This window comes from Phyllostomus hastatus, unplaced genomic scaffold (genome assembly GCF_019186645.2).
Source record: "Phyllostomus hastatus isolate PE091 unplaced genomic scaffold, TTU_PhHast_1.1 phas_scaffold_11, whole genome shotgun sequence".
Classification (NCBI taxonomy): Eukaryota; Metazoa; Chordata; class Mammalia; order Chiroptera; family Phyllostomidae; genus Phyllostomus; species Phyllostomus hastatus.
In genome coordinates this window covers 1,198,569-1,214,208 of record NW_025334005.1, presented here as the reverse complement: position 1 = coordinate 1,214,208, position 15,640 = coordinate 1,198,569, and positions in this window count along the sequence as shown.

The following is a 15,640-nucleotide window of genomic DNA, read 5'->3' as shown; positions in this document are numbered from 1 at the left end:
GCTCTGCTGGTGTCCGGCTTTCCCCGTGGCGGTGGGGTGTGGGGTAGGCTGTGTGGCGGGGGCAGCGTGGGCGGCGCCAATGTAGGCCGAGGGCTTAGGGATGGGCAGCTTCTCCTGCTCCAGGCAACGGGGACTAACCTGCTCCCACTCTTGGAGGACAGCCCCCACCTTGTGCTCAGCAGAGGCTGCTGGCGGGGGCGGGGGGGTGGGGTGCTGTTCCCCATACCCTCCACCTTCCCTTCTAGACCCTGGAGAGTCACCATGGCAACAGGCTCCCTCGTCTCCGACCACGGGGTGGAGCGCCCCCAGCTGGGGATGTCTGGAATTGCAGGTTCGGGAAGCCTGAAGTGGGCCCCTGAAGGAGAGTTCTCCGAGGCCCCAGTTGAAGACTCTCGCTTGCCAGTCCCTCCTCAGGCTCAGCGGCAGCTGCCCGCCCCCCCGCTGTAGGTGGGCCTCACTGAACTTCCCGCTCAGGGCCACAGTGTGCAGGCTTCCAGGCTGCCTCTCCCCTCTGGGGCTACAGGCGACAAGGACCTAGAGAGCTGGCCCGGCCGCTCCCCTGAGGGCATCAGGGGCACCGAAGGGCAGGAGTCCTCCAGGCAGACGCCTCCTTCTGCAAGGAGCTGCATTCTGCAAACAGAGAGGGGAAGGAGGGAGAGAAGGAGGGAGAGAAACATCAGTGTGTGGTTGCCTCTCGTGTGCCCCCCCACTGGGGACCTGGCCTGCAACCCAGGCATGTGCCCTGACTGGGAATCAAACCGGGTACTCTTCAGTTTGCAGGCCGGCACTCAATCCACGGAGCCACACCAGCCAGGTGGATATGGCTTTGAAATAAACAAATCTTATGGTTTGGTCAACTTTTTAAAGCACATCTTTGTTATGGTTTCCTTCTCATTCTCAATGACTGTTTTTGGACTCAGTAATTTGGGGTGCTGTTTCTTAAACAGGCCCCCGGGTCCCGCTCCGCCCGGCCCCTGACGTCTGCGCCCTCCCCTTCCCCCCAGGGCGGGGCCAGAGGCCTGGGTGTTGTATTATGGTCCTTTCCACAGGCGGTCTGCTCAGAGGAGTGTTTTCTGTCCTCCCCAAAGGGGGAAAGCTGTCGCAGGTATTCGGTTCCCGGATCCCAGGGTTTGCGGGACCTCAGTGAAAGGGGAGGCGAGGGAAGCCGGGAGGGTTGGGGGCCGAGTCTGTGGGACCTGGGGCCGGCCAGATGGCGGGAGCAGGTGGGCAGGTGAGCAGGGCTCAGGGATCCGGCTCCCGCCCCCTCCCCGGGGAACTGCAGGCCCTGCCCCTGCCCAGTGCAGCACAGGACGCCAGAGGAAGCGCTTTGGGTGAAGTAACCGCCGGCAGGGAGGGTGGGCTGGCTCCCTCGGAGTGTGTGTGGGGGGGCAGGCTGCTCCTCGATGGCAAGCACCCTGCTGTGTGGGGTGTGTGGGTGTGCCACCGTGGCCGGGTCCCCGTGGGCCCATGAGCCCGTGTTCCAGAGGGGAGGGCGAGTTGTGGGGGGCAGGGGAGAGGCGTTGCTGCCAGGAGGCCGGTCATTCCGAGGGGGGACCTCTCCTCGTCCGCCCTGGAATCCACGCTGGGTCCACTGTGGCTCGCTGGTCCTGCCGGTCCTGGGCTGCGTCCGTGGGAGGTTTGGTCCTCCAGACCTGGGATTTTCTCAGACTCCCAAGCAGTTCCTGTGTGAAGGAAACGTAGGAAAATCCGTTCATCTGTCCATCTATCCATCCATCCATCCGCCCATCCACCCACCTACCCACCCATCTGTCCATCCATCCAATCAATGCTCACTGGACCACAGGTAATTCTGGGACATGCCCTGACTGTTGAATGCTGGGGACACAGGTGATCTGACCTTTGCCCTGAGTGGCTCTCAGCCCCATTCTGAAGAAAGAGCAGGGGCGAGGCAATGGGGACACGAGGGGACCCATGTTCTCATTGAGGCCAGAGCAGCGGGTGCCCTGCGTTGCCCTGGACTGAGCTGGAGGGAGACCAGGGGAGGCCTCCAGGGGGAGGAGACCTGGGGGGGGGCGAGGTCTTGGAGAGCCAGGAGTTCAGGTGGAAGAAGACAGACAAGGACATTTCGGGCTCCGGGACGCACCTCTGCCTTGAGGGGGGATGGGTGAAGCGGCGGAGGCGGGGCAGCACCTCCAGGGTCACGCCCCTGCCTCCCCTCCTCCCTCCCCCCCCCCCGCTTGGCGGGGGCGGGGGGGTGGTCTGCCTGAGGGCCGGAGGGGGGGAAGGATGGCGGTGTGCGGCCCGGCCGTAAAGAGCAGCACGGATTCCACTTTTTCCCCCGCGAGTCCCTGTGTCGGAGGGACGCCAGTCGCCACAATGTGCGGGCACTCGAGGGGCCCCGTGGAGAGCGGGGGCCTCGCCCCGGCGGCCTGCGCCAACGCACCAGCCTCAGAGGCAGATGCCCTGCCTTGGCGGAACCTTCCGGGGCCGCCTCTCCGCCCGCGCTGTGCGGCCGCGCGCCCCTGCGAGTTCCTGACCCGCAGACACGTGAGGACCACAAACAAAGCACACGGGCCGGATGGTTACCCAGCAACGGGGAACCCGTACACGGGCCGCGAGGAGGAACCAGGCGATGTCCCGGCAGGGTCCCGTGGGGGGGAGGGGCAAGTCTGGGGAGCCACGGCAGGCTTGTGTCCGGGCACGGGAAGCTTGACCGGCTTCTGTTTTATGACGGTCACCCTGGCGGCTGCCTGAGCGAGGGTCCTGGGCTCCGGGGGGCCTTCCCTGACCACCTCCCCGCAGCGGGCTGGGCCGCCCCAGCCCCCGAACCTGCCCTGTGGTCGCTGCACCTACGACGGTGTGGCGTTTGGCTAGCTCTCTGTCCCCACTGCGGGACACGGCACACAGCGCAGGGCCTGGCACACACTGGGGGCTTTTTACAGTCCCACTGGGGGTTAGAGCTTCAACGTGGGGTTTGGGGGGACCACTTCCATCCGCTGTCCCCCCACTTTGTCCTCTGCCCCTCTAGTTTGCCTCTCACAGAATGTCTTACGAATGGAATCACATCACACACAGGCTTTTGCATCCGACTTTCCCCCTCAGGGTGTTGCGTGCCAGTGTTCCGGCGTGGGCGTCGTCCTTCACTCCCCTCCTCGCTGAGTGGCGATCCCCAGCGGGCCACAGCACCGTCCCTGACCCCGCTGGCCCACTGGCTCGCTGGCCGGCGTGCGGGCGGCTGGCCGTGCTCGGCGATTTCAAATAAAGCCACCCCGAACACACCCATGCAGGTTTTCGCTTGGGTGTAAGTGTTCCTTTCTCCTGAGTAAATACCCAGGAGTGTGGCTCGGGGCCCCCCGGTGAGGGACCCACGTTAGAAGGAACCCCCTGAGCGGTTCTTCGAGGCAGCCTTGCCGTCTTGCACGCCTGTTGGCGACACGTGAGGGCTCCGGCTCCCGTGCACCCTCAAAGCACTCGGTGCCATCTGGCTTCTCCGGAGTGAATGAGCGTCCATCCTGCTGTGGCCGTGCCAGGGGTGAGCGGAACTGCAGTGGGGTTTTTTTTTTAAAGATTTATTTATTTGTTTTTAGAGAGGGAAGGGAGGGAGAGAGAGAGAGAGAGAGAGAGAGAGAGAGAGAAACATCAATGTGCGGTTGCTGGGGGTCATGGCCTGCAACCCAGGCATGTGCCCTGGCTGGGAATCGAACCTGCGATGCTTTGGTTCGCAGCCCGGGCTCCATCCACTGAGCTACGCCAGCCAGGGCTGAAGTGGGATTTTTTAACATGCATCCCCTAATGCCCGACGGTGCCGGGCGTGTTTTCGTGCGCTCATCTGCCGACCCTTTATCTTCGGCGAGAGGTGTATTCGGATATCTTGCTCATTTTTTCACTTTGTAGTCTGTGTTCTTATCCCTGGGTCTCGAGAGTTCTTTGAATAGTTTGGATACAAGGTCTTGATCGGAGATGCGGTTTGCAAATCACTCCTCCTGGGCTGCGGTCTTTTTCACGTTTTAAAGAAGGTCTCTCAGTGAGCAGAAGGTTTTAGTTTTGATGAATTTGAATTCATTCATTTCTTTTTAGTAGATGTTTCATATACACGTTTCGAGGGTTCTTTTGGTGTCAGGGGTCTCTCTGCCACCCAGAGTTACAGAGATTTAGCTCCTCTGTTTTCTGGTGGAATTTTCACAGCTTTAGATTTTAGTTTTCGCTCTGTGATTCCTTTTGAGCTTCTCGTGTGTGTGCGTTTGTAACTTGCATCAGATTTGGAAAAATTTAGCCGTTGTTTTAAAAACGTCTGCTCTCCTGGCCCTGGCTGGTGTGGCTCAGTGGATTGAGCGAGGGCCGAGAACCAAAGGGTTGCCGGTTCGATTCCCAGTCAGCGCACGTGCCTGGGTTGCAGGCCAGGTCCCCAGGAGGGGGCGGGTGAGAGGCAACCACACATGGATGTTTCCCTCCCCCTCTTTCTCTCTCCCTCCCCTTCTCTCTAAAAATAAATAAATAAATAAATAAAACCTTAAAAAAAAACGTCTGCTCTTCTTTCTTTCTGTCTGTCTGGGACGCCGTCAACACGGATGGTAGGTGTCGAGACCCTGCTGCACAGGTCATTCCTCGGAGCTCTGTTTCTCCGTGTGCGAGTGTGCGAGTGTACACACTTACGCCTGCCATGTCTTCCTCATCGCGTTCACGCTTTCCCTTAGATTCTTACCCACATTTGCAGCGGGCGTTTCACAGATATTGCTGGCTAGCTCCGCCCCCTCTGTCGTATCTGAGTCTGCCCCTCTGGACTGACTTTTCCCCTGGTCCTGGGCCGGCGGTTGCTGCCTGTCTGGTCATTTCCGGCGGTGAGCTGGAAATACACCGCACTGCTCCGAGTTTAAACGCCGCTCTCGCCTTTGACACTGGACTCAGACTCCTCTCGGCGGGCGGGCCAGCCCCTGGGGGCCCCGTCTGTCCCTTTGAAGCTGGCTGAGCTCTGTGAGTTCGCGGCTGGAGGAGCCTGAACTGCGGGCTGGCTTGTCTCCGCGGCTGAGGCTCGCTCCTTCCGATCTCCGCGGCGCGCCGCAGGCCGTCAGCGGGGTCCCCTGGCTGCCGCCGGTGGGTACTCATGTGCGCCTCACCCGGGCCCGGGGACGGCTCTGGCGGTTCAGCTAACAGCCCCGAGGGTTTTCTCCTGCACACGCGTGCAACGTGGGCCTCAGCCACGGACACGCGGGGACCCTGTGACTATTTCTGGAATTCTGTCTCTGCTCAGTCCCTGTCTTTGTGGCGCTCCGCCTCGCACAGGCGGGGCCGGCCGGACCTCGCTACACTCTCATCTGTGTCTCCTTGCGCAGCGAGAACCCCGGACACCCCTCCCCCGCACCGTGGTCTGGACATTGTCCCCCCTGCGGGATGCCAAGGGGACTGCGCACTGAGCTTTGTTCTCCTCCCGGGATTACTGCCCTGGGTGGCCCAGGGTTCGATACCTGGAAAGAATGGTCCCGTCTATTTTCTGGTTTTCTTTTTTGTTCTTTCTGGGCGGCAGCAGGAATGCCAGCTTTAGGTTTCTCATCCCCTGAGAAGCAGGGGTGCCGGCACCCACAGCCTGGAGGCCGCCGCCCCGCTCTTTGTCTTTACGGCCTGACGGCTCTGGGCGCCTGTCTCCTTTCTTTCCACCACGAAGAGTGTGGGGACCCCGTGACGGAGGTGACGTGATGGGCTGCTGGCCGGAGCCCCTGGCTCTCAGGAGGGCGGGTCCCCGGCGTGGGGAGGTCGGACGCACCCTCCCTGAGCCTACAACCCCCCCCCCCCCCCGCACCGGGTTCCCGTTCCTTACGTTTAGATTCAGATGCAGGCAGTCTGTTATTTCATTTTTTTTTCTTTATTTCCTGGTCTCAGCCCACCAGCGGCCCCTTTCACCCCAGGCCCCCCAACCTGTCCCGTGGGCCCCGGTCATCTCCGCTCTGCTTCGTGCTGGCTGCGTGGGCCGCGGTGTGCCCGTCTGCGCCTTGGGTGTGGGTCCCCACGCGGACTTCCGAGGGCCGGGGGGCTCCGGTTGTACGGCCCTGCACGTGGGAGGCACGGTCCCGTTCGCACCTTGCTTTTCCTGGCCCCAGGGTGGACTCCCTCGGGGGGCAGCGCAGAGCCAGGGGGCCGTGTCTGCCCGCGGGGCGGGTGTGAACCCAGGGAGCCCGCACGGCCTGGCCCGGATGCCTGAATGCGGCCGCTCTGCAGCGCGATGGTGCAACATCGCTCCTCCCAAGGAAACACGTCTGCCCCTTGGAGAAGGTGAGAGAGCTTCCCAGGCACTGGAGGGGCCCTGCTGGGCGAGTTAATTCGTTATGATTCCCTTCCGGGGGCTCTCGTGCTGGCCCAGCGCCCGGGACCCAGACGCCCGTCCGCTCGGGCTGGCCCAGACTCGGGGGACGCTGGGTTCCAGGTAGCGCCTGCCGTCCCGCGGGGTCAGAGGATGCCTCGCACATGCAAATGCCCTCCGCCCCTCGCCCCCTGCGCCGGGCACAAAGGCCCCGTTGTTGGCGGATGCGCGTGCTCTCTGGGGTCTAAACTTTTCCCTGCTGATGGCACGCAGCCTGTGCACATCTGTCCACGCACAGCGGCCCTGGGCAGCCTGGGGCCTGGGTGAGCCGGCCCGCCCTCTCCGCCCGCCCTCTGCGGGCCCTTGTTGGTTGGCCCTCTGTCACCTCCACAAACACACTCCTGGGACCGGAATGCCACCTGCAGTGGAGATTTCTGAGCGGGGCCATCAACAAAACCAAGGCGGCCGGTTCCCGAGGCATCCAGCGGGCAGCACTGGCCGTGGCCTCCCAGGAGTGGGGGTCGTTTGGGGCACGGCCGGGGCGAACCATCACGGGCGGGACAGACAGGGAGGGCTCCTGATTGCCAAGCCGCTGAAGGACCCGGCACCCTCTCGTTCTCCCCTTTCGGCCCCTCCCCCTTCCCCCAGGCCCCGGACAGCAGAGCGGGGCTGGACATCCATCGCCGCCATGGCTGCCCGGGCGGCCCTCTGCCGGCCTCCTCGTCCCCTCACCCAGAGTCCTCGTCTGCAGATGATGGGGGGCGCGGGGGTCAGTCCTGCTCGTCCACGCTGGGGGCTCTGTGTGTGCTGGGGGCACGCACGGAGATTTCAGGGCATGCTGGGCCAGAGAGAGATTTAAGAATTATCTCCCGCCTCCCCCAGTTACTGTCTTTCGAGTTTAACAGAGGCCCTGGCCCAGGCCCGGGCGTCCCCGCCCCGGGGAGATAGATGGGTGGCGGGAGAGGTGTGTTAGAGAACCCCTTGCAGGTGTCACTGAAGGGCCCCGGGCATGGCAACCAGGGCTCACCCCTGGGGCTCTGCGGCGGTGCCCGCTGTGTGCCCCGGTTTCCCTAAGTGGGAAGTGGAGGGGACGCTCCTAGCCGCTGGCTGTGCGGGTCACACCGGGGTTTGTGGGACGCTTGGCACCGTGCCCGGCTAACGCTCGCCCCTCAGTGCTGGTCGAGGGTACAGAGCGGCGTCTGTGCTGCTGCGGGCTGAGGTCCCCGCGCCGCAGGCTGAGACGCACAGCGAGTGCGGACTGCGGACGGGCACGTGTCCCTGGGGGTCTGGGCGTGGGAGATCCTGAGGAATGGGCCAGCGAGGGAGCCGATCCGCGCTGGACCCTCGCTTGGGGTAGGAGGTCAGGAGGGCCAGGGGAGGGAGCCCCTCGGGAGGTCGGCGGCCTGCAGAGGGCCCCGCCGCCCCCTTGCTCCGGGGCCGCCCTGCCTCAGCCTTCCTTCCTTCCTTCCAGGGAAGCCGGAGCCGTGGGCGTCTCGTCCGCCCTGCAAGGCGATGCTGCGAATTACAGGCGAGGCCATTGTTCTTGAGCACAGGTGGGGGTAATGCGTCCTGACAGCCCCAGGGACGGCCCCCGGGGCAGCCCGTGCGGGCGCTGGCCGCTGGCGCTACAACACACCCTGTGGGTGCCCCCCACGGCCCTGCCCCTTCATGTGCTTCCGGCACCGGAGGTCTGGGCGCACCTGGGAGCAGGCAGCCCGTGCACGGAGCGCACTGGCGAAGGTCGAGGTCAGCTGGGGACAGAGTGCGCGTTGTCGGGGTGCCAGCTCAGGCTTTGTGCCCCGCCGGCTGCCCCGGCCTCAGGAACCCCTCAGGCTGACCCTCGTTCACACCGGGAGGGCGCTCACTCCCGCTGGGGGGGGCTTGCCCCCTTCTCTCCCTCCTTTCCCAGCGGCCTGCAGGCCTGGGCGAAGCTGCAGCCTCGCCAGCCTCCCGCCCCCCGTTTCTCCAAAACCTAATTGCCGCTCTGTGTGTGTGACGGGCACCAGCCCAGGGCCCGGCCTGCCAAGAACCTCCCCGTGTGAATACCTGCGCCGGGCATCTCCTGTGGGAACCGGGAGTCCCACGGGACCTGGCGCGTGTCCCCGGCCTGTCTGGTGACAGGAGGCAGATCAAAGCACCATTGTCAAAAGTCACGTTCCCTTTGTTCCTCGGGGGTGGGGGGGGAGGGCCGGTGTCCGGGGGCGGCCCCTCCCTCCTCTGAGCTTCTCCCAGGGGGGTGCTGACCACCCCCCCCAGACGGGCCCCCCTGGGAGCCCCAGCCTCCTCCTAGCAGGGGAGGCTGCCTTCCCTGGGGCGGAGGCCGGGCACGCCCTGAGAAGGAATGAGAGAGCGGGGGGCCTCCCGGCTCCTCCCGGGTGTCTTCCGAAGGACAAGCTCCTGCTTGGTCCTGCAGGCCGCTGCTCCGAGGGCGGGGCCGACGCCGAGAGCATGCAGCGTGGGGCTGTCTGCCCCGTGGCTGGCGAGGAGGGGAGGCCTCTGCCCGGCCCCACTCGGGAGCGGACGGAGAGGGAGTAGGGCTTTGGCCAGCCTGAACAGCGAGTGGCAAGTCGTCCCCTAGGACAGGTCCGCTCGCTCCCAGGTCCTGCCACCAGGTGTCCGAGATGGGGGCCGGTCAGACTCTGCGACCCCTCCTCCCCCCCCAAGTGGCTGCGGGCGAGCTAGGCAGACCCCGCCCACGGGTCCGCGGGTCCGCGGAGGGTGCTTGGGGGCCGGGGGCACGGGCTGCGCGCCGGGGAAGGAAGCGCCAGGGTGGGCGTCGGTCAGGTCTGGCTGGGCGCCACCTGCGGCGTGTGAGTCGGGATGCACTCCACGCTGCCGCAAGGACAAACAGGCCCCTAACTCTCCGGGGCTGCGCGCGGCGGAGCTCCTTTTCCTCCGGCACGCAAGCACGCACGCACGCACGCACCTACGGGGGGTCTCCAGAGCAGGGGGCGGCCCCTCGGGGGCCCTGCCCCGCCCTGCTCGCAGGGGTTCTGTGACCCGGGCCGTTCTCATCTCCTGGTCCTTCCTCAGCAGGGACGCTGGGGCTTCCCGCTGCCTCGGCTTGGAAGGGACCCGTCGCTCGGACCAGCGACCCGTTGTCCCGTCGTCCAGAACTGCTCCTGAGCTCTGTGCCTCCCCCTCCCGGGCGTATGGGATCCCCGGGGCCAGGGAGGTCGGTGTGATCTCGTGGGCAGAGGACATCTTCGCTGCTGCGCACGATGCCACCCCGCCCTCCTCAGGTCCCTGGACAGGGCGGCCGCTCGAATCGAGCCGACCTAGGAAGTGACCATGATCGGCTGAGTGTCTTCGCGCTGCGTGGGGCCTCCGCTGAAGAGCCCGGGAGAGACGAGAGGGAAAGGCGACCCCACAGGGGATGGCGCCAGGACCCTCCATTCTCTCTCTCAACAAGTGTTTCCTGAGCACCTGCTGTGTACCACCGGGCAGGGGCCACTCCCCGGAAGAGGCAGTGGGAAAGCCCCCTGGTGGGGACAGATGTCCAGCGATCCTCGCCCCTCGTGTGATGTCACATGTGGGTGGACGCGGGTGTGCAGGGAGCTAGCCGAGGGGGTGGGTCCTGGGTGGTCAGGGAAGGGCCCTCTGAAGAAATGACAGCCTGGGCCTGACGGGGAGCTCACCCCTCCGCGTCCCCTCAGGAGGCTGGATGTGACGGGAGGGAGCGAGGGTGGGAAGGCAAGGGACAGGGATGAGGGGCCAGACTGTGGCTGGGACACGGCAGGACCTTACCCTGGAGCCTCGCTGAGCGCCCGGCACGGGGTCAACTCCACGGGCAAGCGGCCGTGCCGTGGCCCAGGGCCCCACCCTCGGCGGGGCTGGCACTGGGTCCAGTGCTCCGGAGCCGCTGCCTTGAAATTCCTCATTGTTTCCAAATTAGGGGCCTCGTGTTTTCCTTCTGCACCCGGCCCTGTGGGTCCTGCCCACCTCGCCGTTGCCCAGGGGCTCACACCCAGGCGGGGGCCCACGGGGAGCCCAGGCTCGGCCCCCCGCCCATCCTCGTGCAGGGAAGGGGGCCGGGGGCTGCGGCAGCGCCCGGGCAGGGGTGGGGGTCTGCCGGGCAGGCTTCGCAAGGGCCCGCCCCCTCACAGATAATCACCAAGTAGGAGCAGAGCCGTTTCATCTCCGCATGGGCGTCAAAGCCTGGGGCTTCTTGTGGAGACGGTGTGCGGTGGGTGGACAGAGGGTGCCTGGCAGAGATGGGATGGGGACTCTCCACGTCGGGACACCGCCGGGGCCTGGGCCACGCTCTGTGATGGACGCCTTCCCGGGGGCCCGGGGGTGTCAGCACGGCCCGGTTGCTGGGGACTGCGGGCCTCGCCGGGGCGCCCAGACGCCAGGCCTCCCGTGGACCAGTGGGCAGGGCGGAAATCTGCGTCCCAGACCCTGTGGCCGCGTGACCAGAGCACCTGGGACAACTCCTGGCCTGGACACGCTCCCCTGCATGGCAAGCGTCACCTCACCTGTCTCCAGGGGCGGGGGCGGGGCTCTGCACCTGCTCTGGGAGGGCTTGGAGAGTCCCCCCCAACCCCCCGAAGCCTGAAGCCCTGGCTTCCTCCTGCAGTCTCTGCTCCCGGGGAGAAGACCGTGTTTGGGGGTCCCCGGAGGGCGCCCCGTAGAGACTGAGGGAACGGAGCAAGGAAGGAAGGAAGGAAAGAATGCGTGTGCTCCGGGGGTGGGGGGCGCCCTGGCTCCAGGAGGCCCGGTGGGGGCCCTGCCCCGTGGCGAGGCCGCGGCCGGGAGGGAGGCGGAGGGGGCAGGAATGTCGAGAGGACGAGAAGGAGCTGTCAGGTACTCAGGACGGAGCCCGAGTGGGCAGCGCCCCGGGGATTAGGCAGCCGCCCAGCGGAAGGAGGCGTGGAGGGCCCTTCTCGAACCCGACGGGAAGGCAGATAGCGTGCGGAAGGAGCAGAGCAGGCTCCCGAGATCAAAGGCCCTGCCGGGAAACTCGGAAGGGGTTCAGGGTCAAGTTCGGGGAGGGGGGGGGGGGATGCCCGGCAGCCGGGGAACCAGGCCCAACGGTGCCCGCTCACAGGCTTCTTGGGGCCCCTGGAGCCTGCTCCTGCATCTGCCCGCCTCTGTGACAGCCCAGCCCCTGCAGGTCCTGGCTAGGGGACAGCACAGCAGGCAAGGGGGGGATGGGCAGAGGTCCCCTGAGGGGCAGGAGTGGACCCCACCTGCTTTATTTCTTCCCAGGGGACACAGTCACCTGTGTGGGTCTTTCCGATGCCTCCTGAGGCCTTTGTCCCACTCAGGCTGTGGGCCATGGGCCTGCTGGGCTGTGGGGCCCCAGGTCCAGGTCCGGGCTGCCGCTCGGATCCCCCACACATCCCTGGTGGTGGCCTGGTGGGCTTGGGGCCATGCAAGCCTCCAAGCCTGACCCCCTGGGGGTGGCCGGGAGCCCATGCATGCTACCCGGGGCTCTCCAAGCACCGTCCTCCAACCCCAGCTGCACGCGGGACCAGCCACGGTACCAGGGCCGAGCAGTTCAGGGCTCCGGGAGCAGCTCGGCCGTGTTTCCCAAAGAGGGTTCCGGGGAACTCGGGTCCCGTGCGACACTTCAGGAAAGGGTGTCTGAGGTCAAATCGGTTAGAGAAGCTCCGCTCCCTCCCCCGGGGAGGGCAGAGCAAAGGCTCCAGGGGGGACGTGGCGTCATCCTGTGGCTCCCACGCAGCTTTGATCCCGTGGGCGTCCATGCTCCCCTGAGTGAGACACGGTGGCCTTCCTCCCCCGCCCTCGGACTTGCGAGTGGACTTCTTCTGGATGGTGGGTCAGCTGCTGCCTCTGCTCCAGGCTTCAGGCACCGCCCCCTTCTCCCGGGACAGGGATGCTCCGGAACCGGAACCGTCCGTGCTGGGTGGGGCGGGTGGGCGTCTGCTCCCTCGGGTGGGAGCCCCGTCCCTGGGAGCTGGGGAGGTACGAGGCGGGGCGGCCAAGAGCGGTGTGTGCTGCCCTGGCCAGTGCCCTTAGGGTGATTGGGGGCAGGGGGTGTCTCTCAGGCTGCCGGCTCCGGGGCAGGCCGGGGACGGCGGGGGGGGGGGGTCCCCCACCCTGCCAGGGCAGGGAGAAGGGGTAGGAGGTTGCGGAGGACCCCTGGGCCCAGCAGAGTTGACCAGGCCTGATGGGGAGGTCAGGCAACTAGAGGCCAGGCAGAGAGGGGCTTCCCAGGCCTCGGCCTCCAGGCTGACCCCATCTTACCCCCAGAGCAGCGAGGAGCCCCTGGCCTGAGGGGCTGGGTGTGTGGGGGTGGGGCCAGGGGAGAGGCTCAGGGGGATGAGAGGAAGCCAGGTGGGGTGCCAGGGGGATTTGGGAAGGGCCGGGAGTCAAGGTGCTCTGGAGCTCAGCTTGGAACATGCCGGGGCGTGGGGGAGAGGATGGGACTCATCTGTGTGAGCTGCCCCTGGGGACCCGTGGTGGGGAGCAGCGTCAGTCACCATAGCTGGACAGAGACAGCAGAGGGTGGAAGGCAAGGGCGTGGCCACTGCATTCTTCGTTTACTCCCTCATTCCCTCATCATTTCTTCATCGTCTGATTGTCCGTTCACTCAGTGCCTACTCCGGGCAAGACGCAGCTCTGGGTTGGCATCCCAGCTCCTCCCTCCCTCGTTCGGGGACCCTGGGCAGGTCGCCCGCCTTCTCTGAGCCCGGCCTCCCCACGGTGAGATGGCTGCCTGAGGCCTGTTCCCGCTCTCGGCCAGCGGGAAAGAGAGCGTCCGAGAGCAGGCCTCAGGCAGCCCTCGGGGGCTTCAGGCCCTTGGGCAGCGTGCTGCTGGTTTGGGCTGGACCCCCGCCCTTGACCTCGGAGGGGCAGAGTGCCGCGTGGGGGCGAGGAGGGGCCCCGGGAAGCAGCCTCACCTGCTCTGTGTCTTGGGGGCTCTGTGCGCTGAGCGGTGCAGTGGGAACCCACGGGGCCCCTGGGGGGAGGAGCTGGGGCCCTGGGCCCGGGACAGGCGGGGATCCGGCTGCTCAGGGCCCCTCCTCGGAGGTGGGCACGGCGTGGGAACGCTCTGGCTCAGGGCCTGTGTGTCCCTGCAGATTGACAAGGTCCGGGGCCTGTGCGCTGCATCCCAGGGGACGGAACTGACCGCTGATTGGTGGGGGCAGGCGGCCCAGGCGGGGCGTGCTGGGAACAGTGAGCCCGGGCTCCCTCCTGGCCCCGCCCTCTCCCCCCAGGTCTGTCCCTGGCCCCTCAGTTAGGATAGTGGAAGGGAAGGGGCACCCTGAGCTGGTGGCCAAACCCCAGTAGGAGGTCAGCAGGGCACCCGCTGCCCAGGCACGGAGGGGGCGGAAGGGGCCCTGGCTCCCTCAGCTTGCCCGGCTCTCCTGCCCCGGCCGGCACCCTGTGCCAGCCCCGCCCCGCTCTGGGGCAGGCATGGCCCCCCACGGCTCTGGGTGCCCTCCGCTCCTTCCACAGCCCCCTCCCCACCAGGCCTCCCAGACGCTTGGTCTGTGAAACTCCCGAAGTCCCTAGCCCACACCGGCTTCCCAGACGGCCCCGGGGAGCTGGGAGTGAGGTCCCTGCGGAGGGGCGGAGCTTGGCCGGTGCCATCCAAGGGGACGCCTGTGGGGGGGGGGACGAGTGAGCTGAGGAGCCCGGGTGAGAGCAGCTGCCCTCTGTCCGGTGCCTTCCCCTCGCGGCCTGCGCTGCCTGGGTTTTCGTGGCCGGAATGTCAGCCCGCTGGAGCTACGAGGACCCCCGCAGCAGCACCCACCCGCCCCGCCCGGGGGTCTGGGGAGGAGCGCCGGGCCGTTCGGCCAGGGCGATGGCCAGGCCTCCGGGGCTTCAGTGGTTGCCATGGAGCCCTCCACGAGCACCCGCCTGGGCTTCTGCTCCTGTCTGATTGCCCACCCGCGGCGAGTTCCCGAGATGGGATGCATGTGCCGGGCCTGGCGGCGTCTCCAGCCCCCAGCTGTCTCTCTCGAGCGTCTTCAGGGGAAGGAAAGGAGCAGCTGGTTTGCCCCAGCGCCCTGTCTCGGGGGGAGGAGATGGACAACGGGCGGGGGGCGGGGCGCTGTTCTGCTTGTAGCTGCGACTTAGGGGCCTGGACCCGGCGCACTCGAAGCAGAGACCAGGAAGGCCCCCGTGCCAGGGCCGGGGTGCGGCGGAGCCCCCCAGCTCGCCTTCCTCCTGCCGCAGGGCCGGTGGCCTGGCAGAGAGGACAGTGAATCTGACAGCCCTCGGGCAGTGCCGGGGCTGCAGAGCTGAGCCTTGGCTTGAGGAGGGCGTCGCGTGTCTGACAGTCTCTCGGGCAGCTGGAGTCGGATCAGATCAGACCCACTCGCACCCCTCACTTCCCACCCGTCTCTCCACCCACGCTGCCGTCCTTCATTCGAGTCCTCCAGGCCACCGTCTGCCTGCCACTCGGTTCATTGGTCCATTCGTTGCTCTTTTATCCTGCTCCCTCGTGTGCACACTCACAGGTCCACCCACCCACCCACCCATCCACCCATCCATCATCCATCCATCCACCCACCCATCCACCCACCCATCCACCCACACACCCATCCATCCATCCACCCATCCACCCACCCATCCATCCACCTACCCATCCACCCACCCATCCACCCACCCATCCACCCACCCATCCACCCACCCATCCATCCACCCATCCATCCACCCACCCATCCACCCACCCATCCACCCACCCACCCATCCACCCATCCATCCATCTACCCATCCATCATCCATCCACCCACCCATCCACCCACCCATCCATCCACCCATCCATCCACCCACCCATCCACCCACCCATCCACCCACCCACCCATCCACCCATCCATCCATCTACCCATCCATCATCCATCCACCCACCCATCCACCCACCCATCCATCCATCCATCCATCCACCCACCCACCCATCCTTCCTCCCTTCCTCCCTTCCTTCCCTTCCTTCCATCCATCCACCCACCCACCCATCCATCCACGTATCTACCATCCATCCATTCACAGCCATTCACTGCTCACCCATCTATCCACCATCCATCCTCTCAGCCCGCTCATACGTGTGACACTCACGTATCCAACCATCTATCCGTCTCTTTGTCCAGCTGTCCCCCGTTCCATCCGCCTGCCCCTTCACTGATCCAGCCTGGTGTTCCTGAACAGACAATGCCACAGAGGCTGCCGTATCGCTCGCAGGCACAGTGCTGTCCCTTCCTGAATGGTGTGACTATCGCCATTTGCTAGATGAAAACGTGCAGACAGCCCTGGCTGGCATAGCTCAGTGGATGGAGCACGGGCTGCGAACCAAAGTGTCACAGGTTCGATTCCCAGTCCGGGCACATGCCTGGGTTGCAGGCCACGGCCCCCAGCAACCGCACATGGATGTTTCTCTCTCTCTCTCTTTCTCCCTCCCTTCCCTCTCCAAAAATA